This window comes from Podarcis filfolensis (assembly GCF_964270895.1).
Source record: "Podarcis filfolensis genome assembly, chromosome: 16".
Taxonomy (NCBI): Eukaryota; Metazoa; Chordata; class Lepidosauria; order Squamata; family Lacertidae; genus Podarcis; species Podarcis filfolensis.
Genome location: NC_139620.1, coordinates 26448370 through 26468088, shown reverse-complemented (window position 1 = coordinate 26468088; position 19719 = coordinate 26448370). Strand labels below are relative to the sequence as shown.

The 19719-nt window shown below is 47.2% G+C and overlaps 1 protein-coding gene across 1 annotated transcript in view; it reads right to left on the bottom strand.

The window, feature by feature from the left end:
• The window catches only part of BCR (BCR activator of RhoGEF and GTPase), a 99535-nt gene that overhangs the window by 60735 nt on the left and 19081 nt on the right, over positions 1 to 19719 (bottom strand). The window lies entirely within an intron of this gene.

Genomic DNA, 19719 nt, shown 5'->3' with positions numbered 1-19719 from the left:
CTGCAATGTCCCAGGTTCCTGCCCTTCCTGATTTTCCTGCAGTCATGTCTGCTGCAAGACTATCCTGGGTCCTCCCTAACTAGCACCGAAGTGCGTTCAGAAAATTATCAATCTTTCCAGCAAGTGTCCGTTTGTTTGGGACTGCAGCTTTATTTCAGAGGATCCCTGACTCAGAAGACAAGAGATAATGAACTATGCAGAGCTGTGAAGTAGGGAAGAGATAAGGTTTCTGCCCAAGACCCTGGGAAGCTACTTGTGGGACTTTGGTCTAGTCCAAAGTAGCCCACCGGAATAGAATGCCTGTATCTCTCATGGTGCTGCCCGGGTGTGGGTGACCTTTTGGTCCTTTCCAAACATCCAGAAAGGACAGAGGCTCTGTGGAAATGCCCTTTTTTGCCTTATGTGCAGATGGACAACAGAGAAGACAACCTGGGAGGCTGGCAGCTCCCCTCCTAACCTGCCAGCCCCAAACCATTTCATGTGCCACCCATTGCTGGTGCTGCCTTCAGATGTGAAGTTTTCTCACAGCATGTCATGAGGAGATATGGCCATTAGACCTGGGACACTGGCCACCACTGAAAACAGCTAAGAGGCAGAAGCCAGATGGAAGGAGATGCAGTTAATGGTGCCAGACAGAGGTCTAGCAGAGAAGGAGGAGAAAGCCTCAGCTGGTTCTCTTGCTCCCTCTCATAAAGGTATTGCCATTTTATGTACACTGCGTTACAAAAGAATTTACAATTTGGAAAAAGGGAATTTGAATGATCAAAGGGATGGAGCAACTCCCTTTTTAATTAATTTTTTATTTTTATTAAGTACAAATTGGAAAGCATACATATTTACAACAAAAGAAAATACAAAAGAAAAAGAAAATACATATAACCAAAGGAAAAAAATTAGAGAATACTTTGTCTCTTTTCATATTTACAGTTATTTATACCGCTATAAAATGCTATTCACAATAAAGGAGTGAAATGAAAGATATCAGAAAAAAGAAAAAAAGAACAAAGAAAAAATATAGAAGTAAAAGAAAAAGATCATAGGTGTTAATTTTTAAAAGTAGATAAGTATTCACTATACATAGCCGTTTCCCATCTATATTTATATTCAATTGTATAATTTCATCTTGTCCTTATCTACCTTAAATAAAGTGTTGTTGTTTTTTTTAAAAAAAAGACTTCCACCATTTGCCTCACGCGTTTTTAATAATCCATTCATCAGATCCTCTGTTCTTCATATTGAGATGGAGCAACTCCCTTATGAGGAAGAGTCACAGAGTTTGGGACTTCTTAGTTTGGAGAAGAGGTGAGGAAGAGGTGACATGGGAGAAGTTTATAAAATGATGCATGTCATGGAGAAAGCAGACAGAGAAATGTTGTTCTCCCTCTTTCATAACACTAGAACTCATAGAATTATCAAGTTGGAAGGGACAACGAGAGCCATCTCGTCCTATTCCCTACAATGCAGGAATCTTTTTGCCCAACATGGGGTTCAAGCCCACAACGCTGAGATTTAGAATCTCATGCTCTAGCAACTGATCTAAAGTTCTACACGAATGCTGGAAGATTCAGGACGGATAAAAGAATGGACTTTCCCCACACGGCACATAGTTAGACTATGGCACTCGCTCCCATAAAAGGCAGTGATGGCCACCAATTTGGAGGGTTTTAAAAGAGGGTTAGACAAATTCATGTGGGAGAATTAGGCTATAAGTGGCTTACTAGCCATAATGGCTATGCTGTACCTCCATGGTTGGAGGCTGTGTGTCTGTGAACATCTTGCTAGAAACCGAAGGGAAGTGCTCTTCTGCTTGAATCCTGCTTGCAGGTTTTCCCCACAGGTAGTTGGCCACTGTGAGAACAGGATACTGGACTAGAAGGCTCTCATTATGTTCATATGCAGTGCTCAATCAGAAAATACAAAATTTGCATGTTCCTCCCCCCCCCCACCAAGACAAAAAGCAGCTAATGGTACCTTTAATAAATAACATGCTAGAACAATGAGAAGCCCCCAAGATCCTATGCCCTTCTCGTTTTGTTTCTTGGGGCCTCTTTCGTGCCTGGAGCTTAGCCAAATGCAGACCCTCACAAAAGACATGTTTGCTGAAGTTATTCCAGCCACGGCTGGCTGTCAAAGACAACAGTTCTTGTGAGAGGAAATAAACAACCAACGCAACTATGTGAATCAGCCTTGAGGCTGGAATTCTGGAGTTCCTGGTCATGGTTACAGGAGACAACAGTGCATCATTGCTCTGAGTGGGGCATGTCTCTCCTTCTCTCTGCATCTGTAGGGAGGAGGGCTGCAAGATAAGTCACATTGTGGTATGGGAATTGGCTCTCAAGGTTGTAAGGAACTGCAGTTTGGCTGAGCCTTAAGGCCTCCCAAGTTTAATCTTTTTGTTCCTGTTAAACCTTGGCGTTTGCACATAGGAGTGTGAGTTCTGACCTTGGATCATCTGCTCCGAGGAGGAGGTTGGGGACCAGCCACTGGCTGGGTTTATTGGGTCCCGTCCCCCCTGCTTCCTCATCCCAAGGAGTGGATTTGCAAATCAATTCCGTAATGGGAAGGTTTCCGATAAAGGAATTATGTTTCTTCAAAGGATTTGTCACCAAGTCACTGAAGCAAACACATTTCCCCTTCTGCATTGGGTGTATGATCCTGGCTCTAGGGAGAGATTTTGCTGAGTGAGAATTCAAACTGCGAGGAGGGGAGAGGAAAACTCCCAAGTAGCTCTTCCCCCTCCACCTTCCGCCCTTCTGAAAGTAGGCTGGTGGGATCCTGCGGATTAACTACAGTACTTTTTGTCATAAGTTCTTACTGATTTTGCATACAATTTAACAAATTCAATTCAGTTTCCATTCAATATTCCCTTAGCCTTTTGACTTCCCAAGTTCCCTTCCTTACTTCCATGATGTTTCTGTTCAAATCCTTTTATCTACTACCTCAAAAATAATACTTATTTCTATAACATATATTTCACATTCCATTCCTTTATCATTTTCTCATTCCTTTGCCTATATTTCCAGACCTGCCTGTGATTTCATTTGACTGCAATATTTTCTCACATAATCCGAAAGGGATCTTGACACTTCCACAAACAATTTCGTCCTTTTGGTCTCTTATTTTTGCCGTCAATTTTACCATCTCCATATAGTCCAATATATTAATCCATATTTTATATTTATGCTAACAGCAATATGGTTTGTGTCAGTTCCATGCTACAGCTGCAATCGAAATTATTCAACCCCCATTGCAAATCAGGTGAAATTCAGCTGAAAAAGCAACTTAACTGGCTTCTCCAGTCTCACTGAGTTGCATTTTCAGCTGAATTTGGGGAAACTGCTTGAAGTATCTGTTGTGTGGAGCTATTTCCATTGCTTTTGTGTAATTTGCTCATTGCAAACAGCTGAAAGACTGAAAATTTGGATAATAAACCTGTTTTGCAATGGGGGTTGAATAATTCCGATTGCAACTGTATGTGGTGCCTGAGACAGGATATCCGAACTGCACTGCTGATCACACTGAAAAACTCTCCTGCCCCATTGCAAAGTGTCCTAATGCAGCTCCCATTCATTTCAATGGGACTAAGTGCCGTTTCAAGCAGTTGCTCAGCCTATGCTACCGAGGACACATGTCTGTGTGCTTCTCCCTCAATGGGACTGTCTCTGGACTGAGACACCTCCATCTCCTTGCCCTGCCATGCTGGAAAGCAGCAGCTTCACAGCACCAAGTCCTAGGATGGCTTTCGGGCCTCAGCACCTACAAAAGGGAAATTCCCCTGCTTCAGCCAGAACAAGGCTCTTCCCTCTGCTTAAGTGTTCTGGAACAGCCTCTTACCCTCTTCCGGATGATGAGATAGATGTAAGCACTTTGAAGGAAGGAGAAGATGAATAAATGGAATGCAGGAGGAGGTGGCCCTTCAGATATCCTGGCCCAAGGCCAGTTGGGAATGAGAGAGAAGCAGCCCCATTAAGGCCCCCACCCCCCATCCAGCTGTGGATGCATCTGCAGAGGCTAGATTGGAGCATTACATTTTAATTTGCACAAACTGACACACAACTATTACTTCCTCTGACATGGAAATGTGGTCTTTTAATGAAGCCTAAAACAGCGCTGTCTAAACCACAGAGCCTAGGGCTTGCTGATCAGAAGGTCGGCGGTTCGAATCCCTGTGACGGGGTGAGCTCCCGTTGCTCGGTCCCTGCTTCTGCCAACCTAGCAGTTCGAAAGCACATCAAAGTGCAAGTAGATAAATAGGTACCACTCCGGTGGGAAGGTAAACGGCGTTTCCGTGCGCTGCTCTGGTTCGCCAGAAGCGGCTTAGTCATGCTGGCCACATGACCCGGAAGCTGTACGCCGGCTCCCTTGGCCAATAAAGCGAGATGAGCGCCGCAACCCCAGAGTTGGCCACGACTGGACCTAACGGTCAGAGGTCCCTTTACCTTTACCTAAAACCTCATTAGCCTCTGGGTTTTTTGCAGTGGCATCACACTGCCAACTCATACACAACTTGTGACTGACAGCAATCCCAAGATTCTCAAGGCAGGCATCCCCCATCCGTGTGCAGATTTGAGCCCCCCACCTTAGCACAGAAGTTTGCATTTATCTCTGTTGATGCGTTTTGTTGGTTTCAGTCCAGCTTTCCCATTCCAACAAGGTCGGTTTGCATTGTGTTCCCACCTTCTTAGAGGTTAGTGACCCCTCTCAGTTTTGGGTCATCCACAAATCTCATAAAGATTCCCTCTACCCATTCATCTAACACAATGATAAAGGACTGAACACAAGGAGAGTCTGTTATGGGGGTTCCGTCCAGCTCAGTATCCTGTTCTCACAGTAGCTAACCAAGTGTCCCCATGGGAAGTCCACAAGCAGTTCCTGACTCAAGACAGAGCCCAGCACCTGCCCCCCCCCGTCCTAACCTCCCTCTGGTTGGGTGAGGAACCACTAATGAGCACTTCCAGAGGACTATTTTCCATCCATCCAGAGCCGGCCCAGCCATTAGGCAGCATGAGGCTGCTGCTTCAGGTGGCAGAAGCCCCCCATGCAACACACCCATGGGTTCTCCATTACCTCCACCAACGGTGGAGGAGAACTGCCACCATCAGCGCCAATACTGGGCAAGATTGCATCCGTTTGGGGTGAGATCTCACCCCAAATCAGTTTGATCTTTTCAAAATGGGTGCTGATGGTGGTGGTGGTGGTTCACCACCAGCAGCAGATGCAGGAGGGCACATGGCAGTGGCAGGAGCAGCAAGGTAGGTGGTGGTAGGAACTGCAAGACAAAGTGGCGCATCCTGTTTCACCTCAAGCGGCAAAACAGAACACACCACCCCTGCATCCAGCTGCGAATCCACTTGGCAACCTAGTATCATTCAGCCAATTTGCTAAGCAAGATATCATGGTAGACTTTGTCAAATTCTTGGCTGAAGTCAAGATAACTTATGTTCACAACATTCCCACAATCCACTAAACTAGTACAGTGGTACCTCAGGTTACATACGCTTCAGGTTACATACGCTTCAGGTTACAGACTCTGCTAACCCAGAAATATTACCTCAGGTTAAGAACTTTGCTTCAGGATGAGAACAGAAATTGTGCTCTGGCGGCGCGGCAGCAGCAGGAGGCCCCATTAGCTAAAGTGGTGCTTCAGGTTAAGAACAGTTTCAGGTTAAGTACGGACCTCCGGAACGAATTAAGTACTTAACCTGAGGTACCACTGTAAATTGATTTCTTTTAAAAGAAAAGTTTGTGAGAGAAAGAGATTATTAGTCTGACACATTTATCTCTCCCTAATCTCTGTATTGCTAATCAAGAGGACACCTTTATAAGCTGTTCTGCCTCCCCCTCCCTCCATTATTGAAGTCAGATTGACCACTTTCTCAGCTTATCCTTTCTGAAGACAACACTTGTTTGTCATCAGTCCATGCTTTTCAGAAAGGACCCAGAGATCCTCAAGAGTGCACCAGCAGTTTCTTTAATACCATACGATGCCGTTCACCTAGCCCTGTAGACCAGTGTTCATTCAAAGGCGTTGCCTGACCGACTCATTATCAGTCTAGAATAGCAATTCTGGCACTAAACCGGTTGGGGAACTTACTGCAGGAAGGTTGTACTCAGCTCCTCTGTACTTGTTCATCCTTTAACATTTCCCCCTCCTTCCTGAGCAGGGGGGCTCACCAAGGCCTTCTGGTTGCTTTGAATAGTCTTGCAAAGGACTTTTTGCTGCTCTAAACATCAGTTCTGAGCTTTTGATGTTGACCCTACTGCCACCATTTTTCTTTCTCACTGAAATGGTTTGCAGCTGCACTTTTCCTTAACTCCATCTTCAACAATTCTGCACCATAGGACCCTACATAGCATTTCTCTGAGCTTATTAAAAGCAGCTTTCCTGAAAAGCAAAGGGGCAGTTTAGGCTTCACTCACCTTTGACTTTATGAAAGATCACAAATTCTAACACCACACCATCATTTCCCCCCAAAGTCCCTACTACTGTCATCTCAACAAATCTTCACCAGACATCACCCACCAGTCTCACAAAAGCATGATCTCTTCGCCCAGGCTTTCCCTGACCCACAAGACCAGGCCCTGCCATAACAAAACCCTTGTGTTGTTGTTTTTTATAATACTACTTTACTGGATTTTACTTTACTGTTTTTATTACACTGTTCTATTGTTTACATGTCATGTTTTTTGCATACCGCTTAGAGGGCTTTAAATAGTAAGTAGTTTAGAAATGTTTTCAAGTGGGTCAGTGTGCCAGCTTTCAAATTCCTCAGAATTCTCCATCAGGCTAATTATTAAAAACAAAACAAAAAACCCAAAGGGGATGGGAGCAGAGACAGAAGAAAAAACCTGTTAGTTCAGCCATCTTAAACACTTATCTGACATAGACCTGGATAAACAGCCCGGCTTACACCAACAATCTTCCCCACTCCCTTCATAGTTTTTATCATCCAGCCCGAGGGAGAGTCATGGGGAACACTATTTTATGATGTTTTGGCATTGCCCTCATCTGGACTTTGGCAAGCTCCAACCTGGTTATCGCAAGTTACATGAGTAACAAGGCAGGGTTCCAACTACCTGAGGAGTGAAAGTCTAGAAGAATTGCAAGAAGATTAGCTCAGAGGTGGGGCTGAAGGCTGGCCCTGCACCACTGCCCACATGGCCATGCGCTACACAAACATAACTGTAACACATGAATAGGGCCTCCTGGTACTCACTTATCTAACAGCTCTCACTGGTAGTCAGAGTTAGAAACTCAGATATATAATGTGATTGCCAAATGACACCTTAAACCTAGGCTGCGGCTGCCACAATAGAATGTCTAGGAACCCCAATGGGATTTATTCTTATTTTTACTGTTATTCATTCTTTCATTCCATTTCTATACCAATTTATATTTTAAAGAACAAATCTCCAAGCGGTTTACGACACATTAAAACGTCAAATAAAGCAATCCAGAATAAAATTCATTCAGGGAAAATATCTCAGGTCCTTCTCTAAGTGACATTTTGCTTTCTCCAGTCGCCAGCCTGCCACCCAGAGATCTCCATGTGGTCTCAACTGGACTCGCACCAGTCGCAAAAATGCACCTGGCTAATTTCGAACACTGCTGGTAGCGCTTCCTCCAGAGAGCCAGTGTGGTGTAGTGGTTAAGAGCGGTGGTCTCGTAATCTGGGGAACTGGGTTCACGTCTCCGCTCCTCCACATGCAGCTGCTGGGTGACCTTGGGCCAGTCACACTTCTCTGAAGTCTCTCAGCCCCACTCACCTCACAGATGTTTGTTGTGGGGGAGGAAGGGAAAGGAGAATGTTAGCCGCTTTGAGACTCCTGAAGGGGGGTGAAAGGCGGGATATCAAATCCAAACTCTTCTTCTTCTTCTTCTTCCTCACGGTGCGTAGCAAAACTGTGGAAATCGCTCCCACGGGAAGAAGCAACGGCCACCAACTTGGATGGTTTTAAAAGAGGATTCGACAAATTCATAGGGGAGAGGGCTACCAATAGATACTAGCCATGGTGACTGTACTCTGCCTCCACTGTCAGAGGCAGCAATGCTTCTGGATCCCAGTCACTGAAAACGCCAGGGCGGGAGAGTGCTCTCGTGCTTGAATCCTGCCTGCAGGTTTCCCAGAAGTTGCATCTGGTTGGCCACTGTGAGAACATCATGTTGGATGTTGGACTGGATGGGCCATTGGCCGGCCCAGCAAGCTCTTCTTGTATTCTTAACGTAGACCACAAAGAAGGGGCCTCAGATGCTCCTCTTGAAAGTTTGGCGACGGCACATGTTTGATGACTGCATGCGAAATCAGATGGTGAAAACAAATTATTCACAGGCCCCGGTGAAATGCTTCTGACCGTGCAAACTGACTCCCCAACTGGTGGTGGGTGTTTAGCCCTCACAAAAAGGCTGTTGTTTTCCTCAGCACAACAGGGCCTCTGGTGGTCTCACTCAGGGCTGTTAGCCTCCGTCAAGCTGTTATTTATCTATGAGGGAGGCAGCATGAGGCAGCGGGCAGGTGGATCGGGGTTAGTGGCAGGATCAGGTGGGGACACATCAACAGCAGTGCTTATGCTGTATGTAAGGACTGGCAATGCCACGCTTGAAGCCCCATAGCAAGGAAGGAACCCAACTGAGTCATATTGTTTGTCCCTATTTGAGTGCCAGGTACTTACAAAAGGATAAGTAAAGGCTAGTGTTTGTCCAAAGTGGCTCACAGTCCTGAAATCTGGAAGGATATGAAGATCTCAGATAGCTCAGTTGGTGGAGCACAAGACTCTTATTCTCAGAGTCATGGGTTTGAGCCCCACTTTGGGCAAAGGTTTCCTGGGGGTTGGACCAGATGACCCTCATGTTCCCTTCCAACGCTACGATTCTATGGTTATCTCATGCTAGCACAGGAGCCAGCAAGACAAAGGGAGAGTTCACCCACACAGTCCCCACCTAGGGACAAGACTGGCATGTGATGATTTGCATGGGCTGTCCTCAGACTATACAGAAAGAGCATGACATGAGGAGCATCACAGAAATGTAGAATTGGGAGAAAACCAATGGATCATCTAGTCCAGTGTTAATCAACCTGTGGGTCCCCAGATGTTGTTGGACTACAACTCCTATCATCCCTGAGCTCTGGCCTTGCTAGCTAGGGATGATGGGAGTTGTAGTTCAACAACATCTGGGGACCCAAGGTTGAGAAAGGCTGATCTAGTCCAACCCCCTGCAGCACAGGACTCAAATACAGGAATCAAAGCATCAGAGCAGCTCATCATCTTTCCCTGCCAAAGCATGCTTAAGTAAGCCTTTGGGGTGGGCCACCTTGGAATGATCTCCCCTCTCTCCCTCTGGCATTAGCCCAGCGCCCCCCAAAACACACCCACAGGAGATTGCATAAGGCATCCACAGGATGCCTCATGGACAGCTGGCTGCACCCACGCTCCAGGAACTGATTTGGCTGCCTTCGTCCAACAACTAGAGAGAGACACGGTTCTCATCTCCGGATGACTCTCTCCCTGAGGAAAGAGCAGAGCTCCTCTCCACCAACCTGTCAGCACAAACAGCAGCAAAATGAAACCCACCAAATCAGCATCTCAGGTACCTCTTGCAGAAGGGCACAGCGTGACCCACCTGGCTGAGCTGCTCCAGTCTTCCACCTGGTCCAGATTTTGGGTGGTTCCTTTGCACCTCTCACTCTAAGCATTTTCAGTTTTCCATTCCCCCTCCTCCCCATCACCACAAATCCCTCAGGGTCCATTCCCATCTGCCTTGGACCCATAACAGCTCCAAATGTGTTTTTGTCAGCCTGAGTTGAACTACACCACGCAATGAACCTGGCACAGCTTGGCATTTGGCACGCAACCCACAACAGGCACTTTTAGGACCCCTGAGTGCAAGAAACTGGTCAAGGCTTAGCTCAACATGCAGGCAGTCACCTTCACTTGACTGGCTCATCCCATGACACTGTGGGCAAACATCAGCAAGGGACCAAACTTGCTGCAAGCCCGCAGTCATTAGTCTGGGGCTGTCCAGATGTTTTGGACTATGACTCCCATCAGCCCCCACAAAGACCCATAGAATTGTAGAGTTGGAAGGGAACCCTGACGGTCATCTAGTCCAACTTCTTGCAATGTAGGAATCTCAACACATGCCCCTCCATCATATTGAACCCTGCTTAGCTTTGCAAGTGTGCTAGCAGTTTTACTGCTGCACCACTAGAAGGACATCATATGGCTGTGCTGGCAGGGGCTGATGGGAGCTGTACTGTAGTCCAAAGCAGCTGGATGGCACTAGTTTGGGGATGGCTGAGCTAGACCTACTGAGAGACCTCCATCACCCTGCTCCTCCTTCTCCTCCTCCATGAATCTCTTAAACCTCCTTTTAAAGCTATCCCAGTCAGTGGACATTGGTCCATCCTGTTTGATGTTGCTGATAGGAACATACCCATGATATTAATCCATTGGCAGAGGAGGGAATAATGCAGACATCACCCTCGCAGAAAACCAACCATCGTGACACTGTATTCAAAATTCATCTGTCATCAAATTCTGATTTATGATGGGTTCTATACAGTGATAGTAAGTATAGACCTGCTGAAATTAATGGGTGTCAATAATTTAGGTCCATTGATTTCAATGGGTCTACTCTGAGTATCAGTGGAATACTGTTGTTTTCATGGCTTGTTTTGACATTTCATCAATTCCCGCCCCCCCCCCCCCAATATTTGGCTGGACAGTTTAGATTTTTCCCCCCAAATAAGTAATAAATCACATTATTAAGACATCCATTAAAAATCTGCTTAATACAGGGTCGCAAACTCCTGCACGTACCTCAGATCTAAACTTTCAACGCTGTATTTAGCAGGTTTAATTGAGTTTCGGTCGATTCCTTTTTCAAAAGTCAAGCAGCACTAACTAAAATCTTGCACCTTAACTTGCGTCCCTCTTACAGGTTTGTTTGGCCTAGGCACGGCCTCTGGGAGATGACATGGCCATGAACTGGAGGTAGTAAAGGACTACCTCCTGCAGGTGACAAGCTCTGAATTTAATAGGGCGGCTGGGCAGAGGAGGCAGCCTGAATAAATAATGTACAAAGCTGCTTCCAGCTGGCCGCCTGTAATGCAACGCCCCCCCCCCCCGCTGGCCCAGCACAGATCCGGTCGCTGGCAGACACGGTGTGGTCGAAGTCTTCCCCTTTTAGTAGCCCTTCCTGCTTCCATCAGCATTCAAGAGAAGGCATAGGTCCTCCTCTGCAGCTGAAAGGCCCATTCTGCCCTGGCGCTCAGGTGGCAGAAGCAGAAAGCCACCACTCCAGCAGAAAGAAAGCCTATGGGTTGGAATGACGCTCTGCAGAGGGGGAAGGGATGAGTGGTCGCTCCTGCAGGGGAAACAGCTCTAGGGAGCGGAAGCAGGAGGAGAGCAATAGCCCGGGAGACCCAGCCCTGCTGTGGCTGCAGCCCCAGGCAGGGAAGGCCAGGACAGGCTGATCCTGAGCTCTTTGCCCCCAAACCTCTGGTCAAGTGCCTGGCAGCCAGCCGTGGGCGAGGGGAGGCTGGCTCTCGCCTCTCAGCTCCGCAGCCAGGGCGGAGGCAGTGCTGTGTGGAGCAGGAAACTGCAGAACCCTGGTATTTATTTACGCCCAGATTTCCAAGGCTTTAAAAAGCTTGCACAAAGCAGTTTCCTACAAAGCCGACACGGTGCAAGTACAGTTTCAAAACAAGAGAGGTCTTAACGCCGTGAGAGCAACAGCAGCTTGAAAAAGGGCGTCTCAGAAAAACACCACAATCCATTATCAAAAAAGCCTGCCAAAACAGGAAGGTTTTCAGAACACGCTTGGAAAACAGGAAGGGAGGGGGCTTGGCTAATCTCCCCAGAGAGCGAGTGCCACAATCAGGGGGCCACCATGGAAAAGGGTCTGCTGCTGCCTGGTACTGGTAGAACCAAGAGCAGCAGGAGTTGGATAGGCTCATGAGGGCATGTTGATGGTACCTGAGATGATGACTTAGGATCTGCATGGCTTAGGATCAGCACTTGAAATTGAGCCCAGAAGTGATTTGTTAGCAAAATAGGTGTGCTATGGACGCACCACCTCACTACTGCAAACACTCTGGCAGCCACCTTCAGAACAGGCTGTACATCTCCATCCAGAGTAGTAGGAAAGGCTCTCTGCAGTACCTCCACCTCATCTGGATTAATTTCCAGTTGGTTCACCCCCCCATTCAAATCAAACCTGGTTCAAGATTTCTGCTGCCTCCCTGGCAGTGGCTGATGAAAACAAGGAGGCAACCGTTTCAGAACAAACCTCACCCATTGGTGGCTTCGTGGAAATGTTTAAAAAAGGATGGAGGATAAGGTGAGCCAGCAGGATCCCATAATCCACTATCTCAAAAGCCACTGAGACATTCAGGGTTGCATTTCCCTGCTTGTGACTCATTCATTCCTGAAACCAGGGAATAAACTAGGTTCCTCCAAAATCACTTGGAGCTGAGAAACCCCCATATGTTCCAAGACCTTGGCCAAGAATGGTAAAATTGTCACTGGACAACGATGGTTTGTGTTTTTTAAAAAAGTTTTATAGGTTGTATGTCTTTGTTTCTCAACTTGATCATTTTACAAGGTTTTATATGTATTGTGGTATTTTATGCATTTGTGACTTGCAGTTATTTTTATTGATCATCGTTTAGTAATTATTGTAATTGTTAAGCATGAGTTTCTGTTTAATTATTAATAAAACTGAGAACTGATTTTGTCGTGTATTATTTTATTATAATATATTATTGAATATTACTTTGATATAAGTCATTTAATTTAAAGGAATGTTCTATTATGACTTTTTGTACTGGATTAGATTATTATAATAAAGTGTGTGTTCTCTTTTTTGTATTTTGTTGTTGCAAACCGCCTTGCGTACAGTAATACAAAAAGGCGATATACAAATTAAAAGTGAAGTGAAATGAAATGAAAAATTAGGGTCTATGGTGGGTTTCTCTAGAGTCTAGGGCTAGGCAGAGGTGCACCGCTGCCTCCAGTCAAGAGACTCAGTTGCCCTGGCTCCCTTCTAAGACAGGAAAGGAAAGATCCAAGGGATCAAGAGACAAGTCTCAACCTCCAAGCAGTCTCCCCCCATCCCCAGGCTCGACAAGCTTAAAGGTCTCCATTAAAAACCTTTGCAGTGGCTGTATCCACCTCCCGTTGGAGCAGAAATTATCTGCAAAATGCACTGACAATTTGCCACAGCAGGCTACAGAGGGCTCAGCAGAAGCTCCTGGGATGCAACAGACCTCTCACCACTGGGAAAAGGGCAGACACAATGTTGGCAGAGGAAAAGGCTTTGTCTGCCATCACCTGGAGGGCCCTAATACAGACTCCCCACCACCTACTTTCACTTGCATCAATCCTGAGTCTTCTGCCATTTATACTCCTCGCCATCTAGTCAGCCATTTCATTGCCTTTGGCTTCTCAGTCCAAGCGAGGAGCCATGTGCCCTCTACAATTCTAGCGAGGGCATTTAGGAGCGATGCTATTGAGAATTCAGGTCGTATCAGAGAGAAGCCGTGGCCAGATGTGTCAGCGAGAAACTGTCCCAAAGGGGACCAGCAGAAGAAGAAGAAGAAGAAGAGTTTGGATTTAATATCCTGCCTTTCACTCCCTTTAAGGAGTCTCAAAGCGGCTAACATTCTCCTTTCCCTTCCTCCCCCACAACAAGCACTCTGTGAGGTGAGTGGGGCTGAGAGACTTCAAAGAAGTGTGACTAGCCCAAGGTCACCCAGCAGCTGCATGTGGAGGAGCGGAGACGCGAACCCGGTTCCCCAGATTACGAGACTACCACTCTTAACCACTACACCACACTGGCTCTGCATGCAACCACCTGCATCTGTCAACCAGCAAGACATACTATTCTAAGAGCCTCTGTGAAACCCCTGCAGAGGGATAAGACTAAATGCATGGAAAATGAGAATGCTATCAATGGCTACCATGATGGTTATGGGAATCGCAAGTGAGGAAACCACTGCTGGTTCAACTCAGGTCCTGCTTCTGGGCTTCCCTTTGGGGTACCTGGTTGCCCACTGGACTATATGGGCTCCCTTTGGCCTGACCCAGCTGCTATAGGCCTCTTCTGATGCTTCAGTGACTTCTACAGTAGTAAAACATACAATAGTAGAGTTGGAAGGGACCACCAGGGTAAATCTAGTCATCCACCCCCGTGGTAAAGCAGGAATCTTTTGCCCAACGCGGGGCTTGAACTCACGACTCTAAGAGCCTCATGCTTTACCGACTGAGCTAGCCCAAGTATTTTTCATTCTGGATCTGTGCTTGTGGAATTCTTCACAGTGCCATAAATGTCAGGTCTATCTCCCTGGTCTTTTAGGAGGGTTTAAAAAAACCTTTAGAATGGGATTCTGGTGTATACAAAAGTTAAGAAAGAATACAGGGAGGTATCTTATACAGAGTCAGACCAATTGATTCATCTGACTGGCTATACAGTGGTACCTCGGGTTAAGTACTTAATTCGTTCCGGAGGTCCATTCTTAACCTGAAACTGTTCTTAACCTGAAGCACCACTTTAGCTAATGGGGCCTCCTGCTGCTGCCGGAGCATGATTTCTGTTCTCATCCTGAAGCAAAGTTCTTAACCCGAGGTACTATTTCTGGGTTAGAGGAGTCTGTAACCTGAAGCGTATGCAACCTGAAGTGTATGTAACCCGAGGTACCACTGTACTGACTGGCAGCATACAACTCAACCTGGGGGTGCTGGGAGCTGAATTTGGGGTGTTATGAATGCAAACCTAAGAGCCAAGAACCCTCTCCATGTTGCGAGAGTGGGACACATTTACAATTCCACCCTCCTTACCGCACAGAAAGTCCTTTAACTCCCTTAAGGTTTTCTTTTCTTTTTGCATGCACAGCGCATTGTTGTTTTATCCTGCTTTGGGAATTGAAAAGTAAAATTAAGTTACAAAAAAGGTTCTTGCACCCAACCAAGGTCATTTTGCTAACAATCCAGCCTTTCCTGTTCTGCACAGCCCCATTGTAGAAGTCGCCAATCAGCAGCTGATCCATTCAATGGGCCCAACTCCCCCGAAGGCCACGGAAAAACACCACCGTCTGCCAGCATCAGGCTAACAGGAAAAGCTTCCCCAACCTGGTGCCCTCCGGGTGTTTTGGACTACAGGTCCCATCTGCACTAGGCAGCACTGCTAAAGCTGATGTGAGTTATAGTCCAAAATGAATGTGCTCATTCACAGACTGGGCAAAGCAACATCCTCAGGCACTCAGGAACATAGCTGTCAACTTTTCCCTTTTCTTACGAGGAATCCTATTCGGAATAAGGGAATGTCCCTTAAAAAAAAGCTGACAGCTATGCTCAGGAAGCTGCAAATAAAAGTGGCAGAGAAGGTTTCTGAATGCAGTGAACCTTTAATGCTCTGAAATAAGGGGTGTTGATCATGTTCATATACGAAAGAACTCCTATCCTTTAACCAGAAGGGGCTGTTCTTTCTAGCCTAGCATCATGGCTAGACCAGGAGCCAACCTGTGACCCACATGCAGCCCTTGGCCATTCCCCTGGTGGCCCCCCTTTTGCCTCTCCGCACTGCCCTGCTATTCGGACACCAGCTGGGCAGCAGGGAAGCGTCCCAAGAGGGCAGCAATCAAGGACAGATCGAGGGCACCAGGGAGGAGGTTCTCCCTCCCCCCCCCACGGTCCAGATCCAATGAAGACTGCTGCACTTTAATGAGGAAATAGGGAGGCTGGGATGACAGCTGCTTGGCAGGCTAGTGGCAGAGGGACATAATTTTATTGGAAAGCTCAAGGAATGAGGCCACCCCTGCACATCTGTCTATCCATGACTGTTGCTGTTAATGCATGTCTGGGAATAGGGACGTAGGAAGCTGCTTTCTAACAAGTCAGAGCCCTGGGGCCTATATAGCTCAGTATTGTCCACACTGGCTGGCAGCGGCTCTCCAGGGTTTCAAGGAAGCGGTCTCTGTCTTAATCTGGAGATGCTGCCAGGAAATTAATTTGGGGCCTTCTGTATGCAGGGCAGATGCTCTACCATTGAGCGATGGTCCTTCCCTGAAGAACCTGTGTGTGTGTGTGTGTGTGTGTGTGTGTGTGTGTGTGTAAAGAGAGAGAGAGAGAGAGAGAGAGAGAGAGAGAGAGAGAGAGAGAGAATGTGGCTGGCTCTGACTAAGAGTGGTGCTGTGGTCTAAACCTCTTGGACTTGCTGATCGGAAGGTCGGCTGTTTGAATCCCCCCAATGGGGTGAGCTCCCGTTGCTCTGTCCCAGCTCCTGCCAACTTAGCAGTTCGAAAGCACACCAGTACAAGTAGATAAATAGGTGCCGCTGTGGCGGGTAGGTAAACAGCGTTTCCGTCACGGTGTTCCATTGCGCCAGAAGCGGTTTAGTCCTGCTGGCCACATGACCCGGAAAGCTGTCTGTGGACAAACGCCGGCTCCCTCAGCCTGAAAAGCAAGATGAGTGCCATACTCCATAGATGCCTTTGACTGGATTTAACCATCCAGGTGTCCTTTACCTTACCATTTATCTTCCTCTGGCACATGGCCCTGGGCCCCTAAATGTGGGATATTTATGATGCAGACAAACCAACAATGCGTGTTTGCTAGATGGGCACATTATAGGCGCTGAAGCTCACAAGTTTTCCTGTAGGTTTGCTAGAGAGAACTCTTGAGAGCCACTCCCCCTGTACCCTGAATTCTCACTTGGCTGGACACTTCCTCTTTGCTCTTTGGCTTCTCTTCACTCTTACTCTTCATCTCATCACCAAGCCATAAATGTGAGAACATCTGCATGTCTGAGCTCCATTGCTCAGACACCATCTTAAACTAGACTTCAGCATGTCTTTCTAACCGAATTACCACGTTAAGCCTGCCTGAACAAAGCTGCTGCATCTGTTACTCCTCAACAAGTATTCTGAGTGAATAAATGTTATATTTTACAAGGCTGTTTGTGCGATTGTTGTTTTAAGGGGAGAAAAGGGGGAAATACCAGGAGAATCCAGTCTGCCTTAAAGCATCCTGGATTACTTAAACTAAAAGGCTAGGACTAGCCTATCTAAGCTTCCCTTTTAAGCTGCAACGGGATGCACTCTGTTGAATTCACAAATATGAGGAAGGAAGGATAATATCTAATCTAATAAATATAACCTCTCCTGGCATCTATACACATCCCTACATTAATGTATTTTTAATCTTTGTTGGAAGCCGCCCAGAGTGGCTGGGGAAACCCAGCCAGATGGGCGGGGTACAAATAATAAATTACTATTACTAAAGATTGCCCATCCCCAGGCAGACTATGAAATCAGGGAAGATCATTACAAAGTTTGCACAAAAGAAGCAGCACTCTCTCTCTCTCCCAGCCTCAAACCCATACTGGCCTACCTCAAAGGACCGTTATAAGAATTACCGTATTTTTCGCACCATAGGGCGCACCGGACCATAGGGCACACCTAGTTTTTAGACAGGGAAATCAATAAAAAAAATCTCCCCCCCCCAGCCCCAAAGAGCAGCATACAGGCTGCCCACAACCTCTCCCTGCCGGAGGGGTTGTGCGCGGCTATGGCACAAGCCAAGGCAGCCAGCGGGATGGATCCCGCTGGCTGCTTTGGCTTCCTCTTTAGCCCCACGCAACCTCTCCCTCCCGGGAGAAGCTGTGCGGTGCTAAAGAAGCCATAGCCCCGTGCAGCTTCTCCCTGCCGGAGGGGTTGCGCGTGGCTATGGCACAAGCCTGCATTCGCTCCATAGGGTGCACACACATCTCCCCTCAATTTTTGGAGGGGAAAAACTGCGTCCAATGGAGCGAAAAATACGGTACTCTCCAAAAAATGCATCTGAAGTGCTTTGGACTCTCTTATGAACTACATAGCATTGTTACTTTGCATTCAGAAAGTAGTACCCCTTTTGATCCAGACCAGATGTTACCTCTAGTTAAAACCACAGTCAATGGGGCTGTGCAGAGAACACCTTGTTTGCCACTGTGAATTGCAGTCCAAAACTCCAGCCAGGAGGAATGAGATGGAACAGGCTGTGCTCAGCCTCACACAAACTGCAGTCTGAGCAAAGCCACTTCCTGGACTGGGTTCTTTAAAAGACACGTTGGAAGAAGCTGGGACGGTGCCAGAACATTCTGTAATGCCCAGATGCAGGGTGGATGTTGCCCAGCTGTGGAAAGGCCTCCAAACACAGAGCCACAAATAGCGCCAGCTGCTCCTTGGCATCCACACACACATTTCAGGGGGACAAAGTCTCCCCAGAAGTGGCTGCAAGACTCTTCCGCAAGGCACCACTGATCTTGGGATTCAGAACCACTGCAGCATCCTAAACTCATCAGTCAATTCTTTTGGATTCCCTCTGACAGCCAAACGAGGATGGTTAGATGAGGAACATTTCATCTAGCCACTTAAGCCTCTGCCCATCTTTAAGCCAAGTGAAAGCAGAACAAGCTGAGAAGCTGGTGAACAAGCGAGGCCGGAAAAATATAAAAGGCCACTTGTGCAGCAGGGCTAAATTTAGACCTTGTTTTTGCTGAGACTTTTGCAGAAAGTTGCCAGGCAGGCTCTGCCAAATGCTCAGCACAGTCTTTGCTAACTCTTCAGATCTGAAAGTTTTCCTTCCCTTTAACACTTGCCCGAAATACACCATCCGGCCTGCTGCACTGGAAAGCCGCAGCACAGAACCAACAAAACTCTCTGGGTGGCAAGGTGGGTTTTATGAGATGGGGGGGGAGATAGGAAGGTGATGCCAACGTAGAAAAGGCAAAAATGCATCCCCATCCCAGGTTGGTTCTTCTATGGCACGAACACCTGCCTCTTTGCAGCCAATTCGGTTTGCCACTCTCATTGCAAGCAAAACTCAAACCAAGAATCCGTCCTTTAAAAAGAAAGAGAAACCGAATGTTGGGGTTCCCTCCAGAGCCTGCAGCTCTCAAAGTCTGAGCCTCCATGGCCAGACCTCTTCAGGGAGAGGCGAAGATGGAGGGGGGCGGGGACTAGTGCCCAGTCCCCCAGGGGAGCACCTGCGAACAACCTCTCCACAGGAATGGGCTGCAATATGATATCGAGTTTGCAAGATGGCAGAGAGCTGCCAAAGCATCTAAGGTATTCATTCAGCAATTGGATGCCCCAGCAGTGCAGCTTTGCAGATGGGGGTTGTAGTCCAAAGCACCCAGAGAGTGCCAGGTTAGGGGAGGCCGGGCTACAGGAAACAGAGCTAGATGATTTGTTGTTCAGCGGCCTTCAATCTCAGCCAAGGAGGGATCATTAAAACACCCAAGAAGAGCCTTTTGGTCACTGGATCAAACCAAACAGGGCTCTATCTTGCCAAGCTCCCTGTTCTTGCAATGGCCAACTGAATGCCATTGAGCTCATCAAGCTTCTGGACTCATGGTTCTGAATCACATGAGATAATATGAAAGCAAGAGGAAGATAGCAGGATGTTCTTAGGAACCTTTGGGGCAATAAAGCTCTTCCAGGCTGTACCCAGGCCCAGACAGAGGGGGGGCGCCATATGGGTCACTTGGCCTGGGCCTCCGATTCCAAAGGGGACCTTGGTCAGCATTATTTCTATACATATTATTTATACATACTACTTATTTATAAGACTTCAGTTATCCCCAGGGTGAAAAGGGGGGGCACATTATCTACCTGGCCCGGGCCTCTGCCTGGCTCTGCAAGGCCCTGGCTGTACCACATGGGGGGGAGATCATTCCAGGGC